Below are 14,265 nucleotides of genomic sequence, written 5' to 3'. Positions count from 1 at the left end.
CGCTGCGCAGGTAAGGGGGGCCCTGTAAAGCCTGCGCTGCGCAGGTAAGGGCGGCTCTGTAAAGCCTGCGCTGCGCAGGTAAGGGCGGCTCTGTAAAGCCTGCGCTGCGCAGGTAAGGGGGGCCCTGTAAAGCCTGCGCTGCGCAGGTAAGGGGGGCCCTGTAAAGCCTGCGCTGCGCAGGTAAGGGGGGCCCTGTAAAGCCTGCGCTGCGCAGGTAAGGGGGGCCCTGTAAAGCCTGCGCTGCGCAGGTAAGGGCGGCTCTGTAAAGCCTGCGCTGCGCAGGTAAGGGCGGCTCTGTAAAGCCTCGCTGCGCAGGTAAGGGGGGCCCTGTAAAGCCTGCGCTGCGCAGGTAAGGGCGGCTCTGTAAAACCTGCGCTGCGCAGGTAAGGACGGCCCTGTAAAGCCTGCGCTGCGCAGGTAAGGGCGGCTCTGTAAAGCCTGCGCTGCGCAGGTAAGGGGGGCCCTGTAAAGCCTGCGCTGCGCAGGTAAGGGGGGCCCTGTAAAGCCTGCGCTGCGCAGGTAAGGGGGGCCCTGTAAAGCCTGCGCTGCGCAGGTAAGGGGGGCCCTGTAAAGCCTGCGCTGCGCAGGTAAGGACGGCCCTGTAAAGCCTGCGCTGCGCAGGTAAGGGGGGCCCTGTAAAGCCTGCGCTGCGCAGGTAAGGGGGGCCCTGTAAAGCCTGCGCTGCGCAGGTAAGGGCGGCTCTGTAAAGCCTGCGCTGCGCAGGTAAGGGGGGCCCTGTAAAGCCTGCGCTGCGCAGGTAAGGGCGGCTCTGTAAAGCCTGCGCTGCGCAGGTAAGGGCGGCTCTGTAAAGCCTGCGCTGCGCAGGTAAGGGGGGCCCTGTAAAGCCTGCGCTGCGCAGGTAAGGGCGGCTCTGTAAAGCCTGCACTGCGCAGGTAAGGGCGGCTCTGTAAAGCCTGCGCTGCGCAGGTAAGGGCGGCTCTGTAAAGCCTGCGCTGTGCAGGTCAAGGCAACACTGTAAATGGGGTGGGCGGGAGTGTTGGATGGGGAGAAAACTCACCAGCCAGAAAAAAACACAAAGAGCCGCTGTTGTTGCAAGCAAAAGCAAGACAGGAAGAAGAAACCCACAAGGACCTAAATATGTCTGGCGCTCCCGAGATGTGTAAGCGCCTCAAAAATGCAGAATAACCACCTGCCCAGTCCGGCATAAATGCCACCACTCCTGAGCGGGAGATCTCATCCGATCCGGATGGTTGGCATGTGTAATGGAGCCTCCTCACTCCAAGAGCCTCTTCCTGAGCACGCAGACGTCCTACGTGAAACGTCATGGCGTCCTAACGGAGGTTCAGAAATACGTGAAACGCCAGGACGCTTTGACGGCATTTCAGAAATACGTGGAACTGTCATGACACTGTAAAGGTATTGTCGAAAGTGTCGGCAAATTTTTAAGCAGACCTATAATCTTACGGGGTCTCGTGGGGACTTTAAACGCGCGATTCACTTGATAATGAAAGCAGCACCGGGCTTCGCTTTAGCGGAAGCTCTACTTCAGTTGCCAGGCAGCGGCAGCATCATCAGGTGAGTGCCGCGCGACGGTGCATGCAGTGCCTGTTACATACATGACTTAGATATACACACAGACCCTGCTCTGGTGCGAGTGACTATATATATATATAATACCCACAGACCCTGCTCTGGGGCAAGTGACTATATATATATAATACCCACAGACCCTGCTCTGGTGCAAGTGACTATATATATATATAATACCCACAGACCCTGCTCTGGGGCAAGTGACTATATATATATAATACCCACAGACCCTGCTCTGGTGCAAGTGACTATATATATATATAATACCCACAGACCCTGCTCTGGTGCAAGTGACTATATATATATATAATACCCACAGACCCTGCTCTGGTGCAAGTGACTATATATATATAATACCCACAGACCCTGCTCTGGGGCAAGTGACTATATATATATAATACCCACAGACCCTGCTCTGGTGCAAGTGACTATATTTATTTATATATATATATAATACCCACAGACCCTGCTCTGGTGCAAGTGACTATATATATATAATACCCACAGACCCTGCTCTGGGGCAAGTGACTATATATATATAATACCCACAGACCCTGCTCTGGGGCAAGTGACTATATATATATAATACCCACAGACCCTGCTCTGGGGCAAGTGACTATATATATATAATACCCACAGACCCTGCTCTGGGGCAAGTGACTATATATATATAATACCCACAGACCCTGCTCTGGTGCAAGTGACTGTATATATAATACCCACAGACCCTGCTCTGGTGCAAGTGACTGTATATATAATACCCACAGACCCTGCTCTGGTGCAAGTGACTGTATATATAATACCCACAGACCCTGCTCTGGTGCAAGTGACTGTATATATAATACCCACAGAACCTGCTCTGGTGCGAGTGACTGAATATAATATAGACCCACATATATACCCACAGACCCTGCTCTGGTGCAAGCGACTGTATATATAATGCCCACAGACCCTGCTCTGGTGCGAGTGACTGTATATATAATACCCACAGACCCTGCTCTGGTGCAAGTGACTGAATATATAATATAGACCCACATATATACCCACAGACCCTGCTCTGGTGCAAGTGACTGTATATATAATACCCACAGACCCTGCTCTGGTGCGAGTGACTGTATCTATAATACCCACAGACCCTGCTCTGGTGCAAGTGACTGTATATATATAATACCCACAGACCCTGCTCTGGTGCGAGTGACTGTATCTATAATACCCACAGACCCTGCTCTGGTGCAAGTGACTATATATATAATATAGACCCACATATATACCCACAGACCCTGCTCTGGTGCGAGTGACTGAATATAATATAGACCCACAGACCCTGCTCTGGTGCGAGTGACTGTATATATAATATAGACCCACATATATACCCACAGACCCTGCTCTGGTGCAAGTGACTGTATATATAATACCCACAGACCCTGCTCTGGTGCGAGTGACTGTATCTATAATACCCACAGACCCTGCTCTGGTGCAAGTGACTGTATATATATAATACCCGCAGACCCTGCTCTGGTGCGAGTGACTGTATCTATAATACCCACAGACCCTGCTCTGGTGCGAGTGACTGTATATATAATATAGACCCACATATATACCCACAGACCCTGCTCTGGTGCAAGTGACTGTATATATAATACCCACAGACCCTGCTCTGGTGCGAGTGACTGTATCTATAATACCCACAGACCCTGCTCTGGTGCAAGTGACTGTATATATATAATACCCACAGACCCTGCTCTGGTGCGAGTGACTGTATCTATAATACCCACAGACCCTGCTCTGGTGCAAGTGACTATATATATAATACCCACAGACCCTGCTCTTGTGCAAGTGACTGTATATATAATACCCACAGACCCTGCTCTGGTGCGAGTGACTGTATATATAATATAGACCCACATATATACCCACAGACCCTGCTCTGGTGCAAGTGACTGTATATATAATACCCACAGACCCTGCTCTGGTGCGAGTGACTGTATCTATAATACCCACAGACCCTGCTCTGGTGCAAGTGACTGTATATATATAATACCCACAGACCCTGCTCTGGTGCGAGTGACTGTATCTATAATACCCACAGACCCTGCTCTGGTGCAAGTGGCTATATATATAATACCCACAGACCCTGCTCTGGTGCAAGTGACTGTATATATATAATACCCACAGACCCTGCTCTGGTGCAAGTGACTATATATATAATACCCACAGACCCTGCTCTGGGGCAAGTGACTGTATATATAATACCCACAAACCTTGCTCTAGTGCCAGTGACTATATATAATACCCACAGACCCTGCTCCGGAGCAAGTGACTATATATATACCCACAGACCCTGCTCTGGTGCGAGTGACTATAAATATAATACCCACAGACCCTGCTCTGGAGCAAGTGACTGTATATATAATCCCCACAGACACTGCTCTGGTGCAAGTGGCTATATATATAATACCCACAGACCCTGCTCTGGGGAAAGTGACTATATATATATAATACCCACAGACCCTGCTCTGGTGCAAGTGACTATATATATAATACCCACAGACCCTGCTCTGGGGCAAGTGACTGTATATAATACCCACAGACCCTGCTCTGGAGCAAGTGACTGTATATATAATACCCACAGACACTGCTCTGGTGCAAGTGGCTATATATATAATACCCACAGACCCTGCTCTGGTGCAAGTGACTATATATATATAATACCCGCAGACCCTGCTCTGGTGTGAGTGACTATATATATAATACCCACAGACCCTGCTCTGGTGCAAATGACTGTATATACAATAGCCACAGACCCTGCTCTGGTGCAAGTGACTATATATACAATAGCCACAGACCCTGCTCTGGTGCAAGTGACTATATATATTTATATAATACCCGCAGAACTCGTTCTGGTGCAAGTGACTATATATATAATGCCCACAAACCTTGCTCTAGTGCCAGTGACTATATATAATACCCACAGACCCTGCTCTGGTGCAATTGACTATATAATATATATTTATAGTAACCACAGACCCTGCTCTGGTGCAAGTGACTGTATATACAATAGCCACAGACCCTGCTCTGGTGCAAGTGACTATATATATAATATAGACCCACATATATACCCACAGACCCTGCTCTGGTGCAAGTGACTATATATATAATATAGACCCACATATATACCCACAGACCCTGCTCTGGTGCAAGTGACTGTATATATAATATAGACCCACATATATACCCACAGACCCTGCTCTGGTGCAAGTGACTGTATATATAATATAGACCCACATATATACCCACAGACCCTGCTCTGGTGCAAGTGACTGTATATATAATATAGACCCACATATATACCCACAGACCCTGCTCTGGTGCAAGTGACTGTATATATAATATAGACCCACATATATACCCACAGACCCTGCTCTGGTGCAAGTGACTGTATATATAATACCCACAGACCCTGCTCTGGTGCAAGTGACTATATATATAATATAGACCCACATATATACCCACAGACCCTGCTCTGGTGCAAGTGACTGTATATATAATATAGACCCACATATATACCCACAGACCCTGCTCTGGTGCAAGTGACTGTATATATAATATAGACCCACATATATACCCACAGACCCTGCTCTGGTGCAAGTGACTGTATATATAATATAGACCCACATATATACCCACAGACCCTGCTCTGGTGCAAGTGACTATATATATAATATAGACCCACATATATACCCACAGACCCTGCTCTGGTGCAAGTGACTGTATATATAATACCCACAGACCCTGCTCTGGTGCAAGTGACTATATATATAATATAGATCCACATATATACCCACAGACCCTGCTCTGGTGCAAGTGACTGTATATATATAATACCCACAGACCCTGCTCTGGTGCAAGTGACTGTATATATAATACCCACAGACCCTGCTCTGGTGCAAGTGACTATATCTATAATATAGACCCACATATATACCCACAGACCCTGCTCTGGTGCAAGTGACTGTATATATATAATACCCACAGACCCTGCTCTGGTGCAAGTGACTGTATATATAATACCCACAGACCCTGCTCTGGTGCAAGTGACTATATATATAATATAGACCCACATATATACCCACAGACCCTGCTCCGGTGCAAGTGACTGTATATATATACCCACAGACCCTGCTCTGGTGCAAGTGACTGTATATATATACCCACAGACCCTGCTCTGGTGCGAGTGACTATATATATAATATAGACCCACATATATACCCACAGACCCTGCTCTGGTGCAAGTGACTATATATATAATATAGACCCACATATATACCCACAGACCCTGCTCTGGTGCAAGTGACTATATATATAATATAGACCCACATATATACCCACAGACCCTGCTCTGGTGCAAGTGACTATATATATAATATAGACCCACATATATACCCACAGACCCTGCTCTGGTGCAAGTGACTGTATATATAATATAGACCCACATATATACCCACAGACCCTGCTCTGGTGCAAGTGACTGTATATATAATATAGACCCACATATATACCCACAGAACCTGCTCTGGTGCAAGTGACTGTATATATATATATACCCACAGACCCTGCTCTGGTGCAAGTGACTGTATATATAATATAGACCCACATATATACCCACAGACCCTGCTCTGGTGCAAGTGACTGTATATATAATATAGACCCACATATATACCCACAGACCCTGCTCTGGTGCGAGTGACTGTATATATAATACCCACAGACCCTGCTCTGGTGCGAGTGACTATATATATAATATAGACCCACATATATACCCACAGACCCTGCTCTGGTGCGAGTGACTGTATATATAATACCCACAGACCCTGCTCTGGTGCAAGTGACTGTATATATAATACCCACAGACCCTGCTCTGGGGAAAGTGACTATATATATATAATACCCACAGACCCTGCTCTGGGGAAAGTGACTATATATATATATATATAATACCCACAGACCCTGCTCTGGTGCAAGTGACTGTATATATAATACCCACAGACACTGCTCTGGTGCAAGTGACTGTATATATAATACCCACAGACACTGCTCTGGTGCAAGTGACTGTATATATAATACCCACAGACCCTGCTCTGGGGAAAGTGACTATATATATATAATACCCACAGACCCTGCTCTGGTGCGAGTGACTATATATATAATACCCACAGACCCTGCTCTGGTGCAAGTGACTATATATATAATACCCACAGACCCTGCTCTGGTGCCAGTGACTATATATATAATACCCACAGACCCTGCTCTGGTGCAAGTGGCTATATATATAATACCCACAGACCCTGCTCTGGGGAAAGTGACTATATATATATAATACCCACAGACCCTGCTCTGGTGCAAGTGACTGTATATATAATACCCACAGACCCTGCTCTGGTGCGAGTGACTATATATATATAATACCCACAGACCCTGCTCTGGTGCAAGTGACTGTATATATAATACCCACAGACACTGCTCTGGTGCAAGTGACTGTATATATAATACCCACAGACCCTGCTCTGGGGAAAGTGACTATATATATATAATACCCACAGACCCTGCTCTGGTGCAAGTGACTGTATATATAATACCCACAGACACTGCTCTGGTGCAAGTGACTGTATATATATAATACCCACAGACCCTGCTCTGGTGCAAGTGACTGAATATATCTATAATGCCCACAGACCCTGCTCTGGTGCAAGTGACTATATATATAATACCCACAGACCCTGCTCTGGTGCAAGTGACTATATATATAATACCCACAGACCCTGCTCTGGTGCGAGTGACTATATATATAATACCCACAGAACCTGCTCTGGTGCAAGTGACTGTATATATAATACCCACAGACCCTGCTCTGGGGAAAGTGACTATATATATATTATACCCACAGACCCTGCTCTGGTGCAAGTGACTGTATATATAATAGCCACAGACCCTGCTCTGGTGCAAGTGACTATATATATATAATACCCACAGACACTGCTCTGGTGCAAGTGACTATATATATAATACCCACAGACCCTGCACTGGTGCGAGTGACTATATTTATTTATATATATATATATACCCACAGACCCTGCTCTGGTGCGAGTGACTATATATATATAATACCCACAGACCCTGCTCTGGTGCAAGTGACTGTATATATAATACCCACAGACCCTGCTCTGGGGAAAGTGACTATATATATAATATAGACCCACATATATACCCACAGACCCTGCTCTGGTGCAAGTGACTATATATATATATAATATAGACCCACATATATACCCACAGACCCTGCTCTGGTGCAAGTGACTATATATATCTATAATGCCCACAGAACCTGCTCTGGTGCAAGTGACTGTATATATAATACCCACAGACCCTGCTCTGGTGCAAGTGACTATATATATAATGCCCACAGACCCTGCTCTGGTGCAAGTGACTGTATATACAATAGCCACAGACCCTGCTCTGGTGCAAGTGACTATATACATAATACCCACAGACCCTGCTCTGGTGCAAGTGACTGTATATATAATACCCACAGACACTGCTCTGGTGCAAGTGACTGTATATATATAATACCCACAGACCCTGCTCTGGTGCAAGTGACTGAATATATCTATAATGCCCACAGACCCTGCTCTGGTGCAAGTGACTGTATATATAATACCCACAGACCCTGCTCTGGTGCAAGTGACTGAATATATAATATAGACCCACATATATACCCACAGACCCTGCTCTGGTGCAAGTGACTGTATATATAATATAGACCCACATATATACCCACAGACCCTGCTCTGGTGCAAGTGACTATATTTATAATATAGACCCACATATATACCCACAGACCCTGCTCTGGTGCAAGTGACTATATATATAATATAGACCCACATATATACCCACAGACCCTGCTCTGGTGCAAGTGACTGTATATATAATACCCACAGACCCTGCTCTGGTGCAAGTGACTATATATATAATACCCACAGACACTGCTCTGGTGCAAGTGACTGTATATATATAATACCCACAGACCCTGCTCTGGTGCAAGTGACTGAATATATCTATAATGCCCACAGACCCTGCTCTGGTGCAAGTGACTGTATATATAATACCCACAGACCCTGCTCTGGTGCAAGTGACTGAATATATAATATAGACCCACATATATACCCACAGACCCTGCTCTGGTGCAAGTGACTGTATATATAATATAGACCCACATATATACCCACAGACCCTGCTCTGGTGCAGGTGACTATATATATAATATAGACCCACATATATACCCACAGACCCTGCTCTGGTGCAAGTGACTGTATATATAATACCCACAGACCCTGCTCTGGTGCAAGTAGACCCACATATATACCCACAGACCCTGCTCTGGTGCAAGTGACTGTATATATAATACCCACAGACCCTGCTCTGGTGCAATTGACTGTATATATAATATAGACCCACATATATACCCACAGACCCTGCTCTGGTGCAAGTGACTGTATATATAATATAGACCCACATATATACCCACAGACCCTGCTCTGGTGCAAGTGACTGTATATATATAATACCCACAGACCCTGCTCTGGTGCAAGTGACTGAATATATAATATAGACCCACATATATACCCACAGACCCTGCTCTGGTGCAAGTGACTGTATATATAATACCCACAGACCCTGCTCTGGTGCAAGTGACTGGATATATCTATAATGCCCACAGACCCTGCTCTGGTGCGAGTGACTATATATATAATACCCACAGACCCTGCTCTGGTGCAAGTGACTATATATATATAATACCCACAGACCCTGCTCTGGTGCGAGTGACTATATATATAATACCCACAGACCCTGCTCTGGTGCAAGTGACTGTATATATAATACCCACACACCCTGCTCTGGTGCAAGTGACTGTATATATAATACCCACAGACCCTGCTCTGGTGCAAGTGACTGAATATATCTATAATGCCCACAGACCCTGCTCTGGTGCGAGTGACTATATATATAATACCCACAGACCCTGCTCTGGGGCAAGTGACTGTATATAATACCCACAGACCCTGCTCTGGAGCAAGTGACTGTATATATAATACCCACAGACACTGCTCTGGTGCAAGTGGCTATATATATAATACCCACAGACACTGCTCTGGTGCAAGTGGCTATATATATAATACCCACAGACCCTGCTCTGGTGCAAGTGACTATATATATATAATACCCGCAGACCCTGCTCTGGTGCGAGTGACTATATATATAATACCCACAGACCCTGCTCTGGTGCAAGTGACTGTATATATATATAATACCCACAGACCCTGCTCTGGTGCAAGTGACTATATATATAATACCCACAGACCCTGCTCTGGTGCAAGTGACTGTATATATATATAATACCCACAGACCCTGCTCTGGTGCAAGTGACTATATATATAATACCCACAGACCCTGCTCTGGTGCAAGTGACTATATATATATAATATAGACCCACATATATACCCACAGACCCTGCTCTGGTGCAAGTGACTATATATATAATACCCACAGACCCTGCTCTGGTGCAAGTGACTGTATATATAATATAGACCCACATATATACCCACAGACCCTGCTCTGGTGCGAGTGACTATATTTATTTAAATAAATATAGTCACTCGCACCAGAGCAGGGTCTTAGAGCAGGATCTGTGGGTATTATATATAGTCACTGGCACTAGAGCAAGGTTTGTGGGCATTATATATATAGTCAATTGCACCAGAGCGAGGTCTGTGGCTATTGTATATACAGTCACTTGCACCAGAGCAGGGTCTGTGGCTATTGTATATACAGTCACTTGCACCAGAGCAGGGTCTGTGGCTATTGTATATACAGTCACTTGCACCAGAGCAGGGTCTGTGGTTACTATAATATATATATTATATAGTCAATTGCACCAGAGCAGGGTCTGTGGGTATTATATATAGTCACTGGCACTAGAGCAAGGTTTGTGGGCATTATATATATAGTCACTTGCACCAGAACGAGTTCTGCGGGTATTATATAAATATATATAGTCACTTGCACCAGAGCAGGGTCTGTGGCTATTGTATATATAGTCACTTGCACCAGAGCAGGGTCTGTGGCTATTGTATATACAGTCACTTGCACCAGAGCAGGGTCTGTGGGTATTATATATACAGTCACTTGCACCAGAGCAGGGTCTGTGGGTATTATATATATATAGTCACTTGCACCAGAGCAGGGTCTGTGGGTATTATATATATAGCCACTTGCACCAGAGCAGTGTCTGTGGGTATTATATATACAGTCACTTGCTCCAGAGCAGGGTCTGTGGGTATTATATACAGTCACTTGCCCCAGAGCAGGGTCTGTGGGTATTATATATATAGTCACTTGCACCAGAGCAGGGTCTGTGGGTATTATATATATATATATATAGTCACTTTCCCCAGAGCAGGGTCTGTGGGTATTATATATATAGCCACTTGCACCAGAGCAGTGTCTGTGGGGATTATATATACAGTCACTTGCTCCAGAGCAGGGTCTGTGGGTATTATATTTATAGTCACTCGCACCAGAGCAGGGTCTGTGGGTATATATATATTAAATATATATAGTCACTTGCTCCGGAGCAGGGTCTGTGGGTATTATATATAGTCACTGGCACTAGAGCAAGGTTTGTGGGTATTATATATACAGTCACTTGCCCCAGAGCAGGGGCTGTGGGTATTATATATATATATAGTCACTTGCCCCAGAGCAGGGTCTGTGGGTATTATATATATAGTCACTTGCACCAGAGCAGGGTCTGTGGGTATTATGTACAGTCACTTGCCCCAGAACAGGGTCTGTGGGTATTATATATACAGTCACTTGCACCAGAGCAGGGTCTGTGGGTATTATATATATAGTCACTTGCACCAGAGCAGGGTCTGTGGGTATTATGTATATAGTCACTTGCACCAGAGCAGGGTCTGTGGGTATTATATACAGTCACTTGCCCCAGAGCAGGGTCTGTGGGTATTATATATATACAGTCACTCGCACCAGAGCAGGGTCTGTGGGTATTATGTATATAGTCACTTGCACCAGAGCAGGGTCTGTGGGTATTATATATAGTCACTTGCACCAGAGCAGGGTCTGTGGGTATTATATATACAGTCACTTGCACCAGAGCAGGGTCTGTGGGTATTATATATATACAGTCACTCGCACCAGAGCAGGGTCTGTGGGTATTATATATATATATATATATATATATATATATAGTCACTCGCACCAGAGCAGGTTCTGTGGGTATATATATATATATAAATAAATATAGTCACTTGCACCAGAGCAGGGTCTGTGGGTATTATATATATAGTCACTTGCCCCAGAGCAGGGTCTGTGGGTATTATATATATAGTCACTTGCACCAGAGCAGGGTCTGTGGGTATTATGTACAGTCACTTGCCCCAGAACAGGGTCTGTGGGTATTATATATACAGTCACTTGCACCAGAGCAGGGTCTGTGGGTATTATATATATAGTCACTTGCACCAGAGCAGGGTCTGTGGGTATTATGTATATAGTCACTTGCACCAGAGCAGGGTCTGTGGGTATTATATACAGTCACTTGCCCCAGAGCAGGGTCTGTGGGTATTATATATATACAGTCACTCGCACCAGAGCAGGGTCTGCGGGTATTATGTATATAGTCACTTGCACCAGAGCAGGGTCTGTGGGTATTATATATAGTCACTTGCACCAGAGCAGGGTCTGTGGGTATTATATATACAGTCACTTGCACCAGAGCAGGGTCTGTGGGTATTATATATATATAGTCACTCGCACCAGAGCAGGGTCTGTGGGTATTATATATATATAGTCACTCGCACCAGAGCAGGTTCTGTGGGTATATATATACAGTCACTTGCACCAGAGCAGGGTCTGTGGGTATTATATATATATAGTCACTCGCACCAGAGCAGGTTCTGTGGGTATATATATATATATATATAAATAAATTTAGTCACTCGCACCAGAGCAGGTTCTGTGGGTATATATATATATATATATATATAAATAAATATAGTCACTTGCACCAGAGCAGGGTCTGTGGGTATATATGTGGGTCTATATTATATATACAGTCACTCGCACCAGAGCAGGGTCTGTGGGTATATATATAGTCACTTGCACCAGAGCAGGGTCTGTGGGTATTATATATATATATATATAGTCACTCGCACCAGAGCAGGTTCTGTGGGTATATATATATATATATATATATAAATAAATATAGTCACTCGCACCAGAGCAGGTTCTGTGGGTATATATATATATATAAATAAATATAGTCACTTGCACCAGAGCAGGGTCTGTGGGTATTATATATACAGTCACTTGCACCAGAGCAGGGTCTGTGGGTATTATATATACAGTCACTTGCACCAGAGCAGGGTCTGTGGGTATTATATATATATAGTCACTCGCACCAGAGCAGGTTCTGTGGGTATATATATATATATAAATAAATATAGTCACTCGCACCAGAGCAGGTTCTGTGGGTATATATATGTATAAATAAATATAGTCACTTGCACCAGAGCAGGGTCTGTGGGTATTATATATATAGTCACTTGCCCCAGAGCAGGGTCTGTGGGTATTATATATATATATAGTCACTTTCCCCAGAGCAGGGTCTGTGGGTATTATATACAGTCACTTGCACCAGAGCAGGGTCTGTGGGTATTATATATACAGTCACTTGCACCAGAGCAGGGTCTGTGGGTATTATATATATATATATATATATATATATATATAGTCACTCGCACCAGAGCAGGTTCTGTGGGTATATATATATATAAATAAATATAGTCACCTGCACCAGAGCAGGGTCTTAGAGCAGGATCTGTGGGTATTATATATAGTCACTGGCACTAGAGCAAGGTTTGTGGGCATTATATATATAGTCACTTGCACCAGAGCAGGGTCTGTGGGTATTATTATTATATTTATAGTCACTCGCACCAGAGCAGGTTCTGTGGGTATATATATATATAAATATATATAGTCACTTGCACCAGAGCAGGGTCTTAGAGCAGGATCTGTGGGTATTATATATAGTCACTGGCACTAGAGCAAGGTTTGTGGGCATTATATATATAGTCACTTGCACCAGAGCGAGTTCTGCGGGTATTATATAAATATATATAGTCACTTGCACCAGAGCAGGGTCTTAGAGCAGGATCTGTGGGTATTATATATAGTCACTGGCACTAGAGCAGGGTCTGTGGGTATTATTATTATATTTATAGTCACTCGCACCAGAGCAGGTTCTGTGGGTATATATATATATAAATATATATAGTCACTTGCACCAGAGCAGGGTCTTAGAGCAGGATCTGTGGGTATTATATATAGTCACTGGCACTAGAGCAAGGTTTGTGGGCATTATATATATAGTCACTTGCACCAGAGCAGGGTCTGTGGGTATATATATATATATATAAATATATATAGTCACTTGCACCAGAGCAGGGTCTTAGAGCAGGATCTGTGGGTATTATATATAGTCACTGGCACTAGAGCAAGGTTTGTGGGCATTATATATATAGTCACTTGCACCAGAGCAGGGTCTGTGGCTATTGTATATACAGTCACTTGCAC

The 14,265-nt window shown here is 44.5% G+C and overlaps 1 protein-coding gene across 1 annotated transcript in view; it reads left to right on the top strand.

Annotated features, from left to right (window-relative positions):
- The first annotated feature begins 1,402 nt into the window (after positions 1–1,402).
- LOC138489517 (zinc finger protein 271-like) overlaps positions 1,403–14,265 on the top strand; it is a 93,488-nt gene continuing 80,625 nt past the window's right edge. The window contains exon 1 of the mRNA XM_069617258.1: positions 1,403–1,536. The gene's annotated coding sequence lies outside the window, so the exon portion shown is untranslated. The remainder of the gene's footprint in view (positions 1,537–14,265) is intronic.

Source organism: Ambystoma mexicanum, chromosome 9 (assembly GCF_040938575.1).
Source record: "Ambystoma mexicanum isolate Mex_15411 chromosome 9, UKY_AmexF1_1, whole genome shotgun sequence".
Classification (NCBI taxonomy): domain Eukaryota; kingdom Metazoa; phylum Chordata; class Amphibia; order Caudata; family Ambystomatidae; genus Ambystoma; species Ambystoma mexicanum.
Note: the sequence above shows the minus strand (reverse complement) of the source record. Positions and strands in the feature narration are given on the sequence as shown.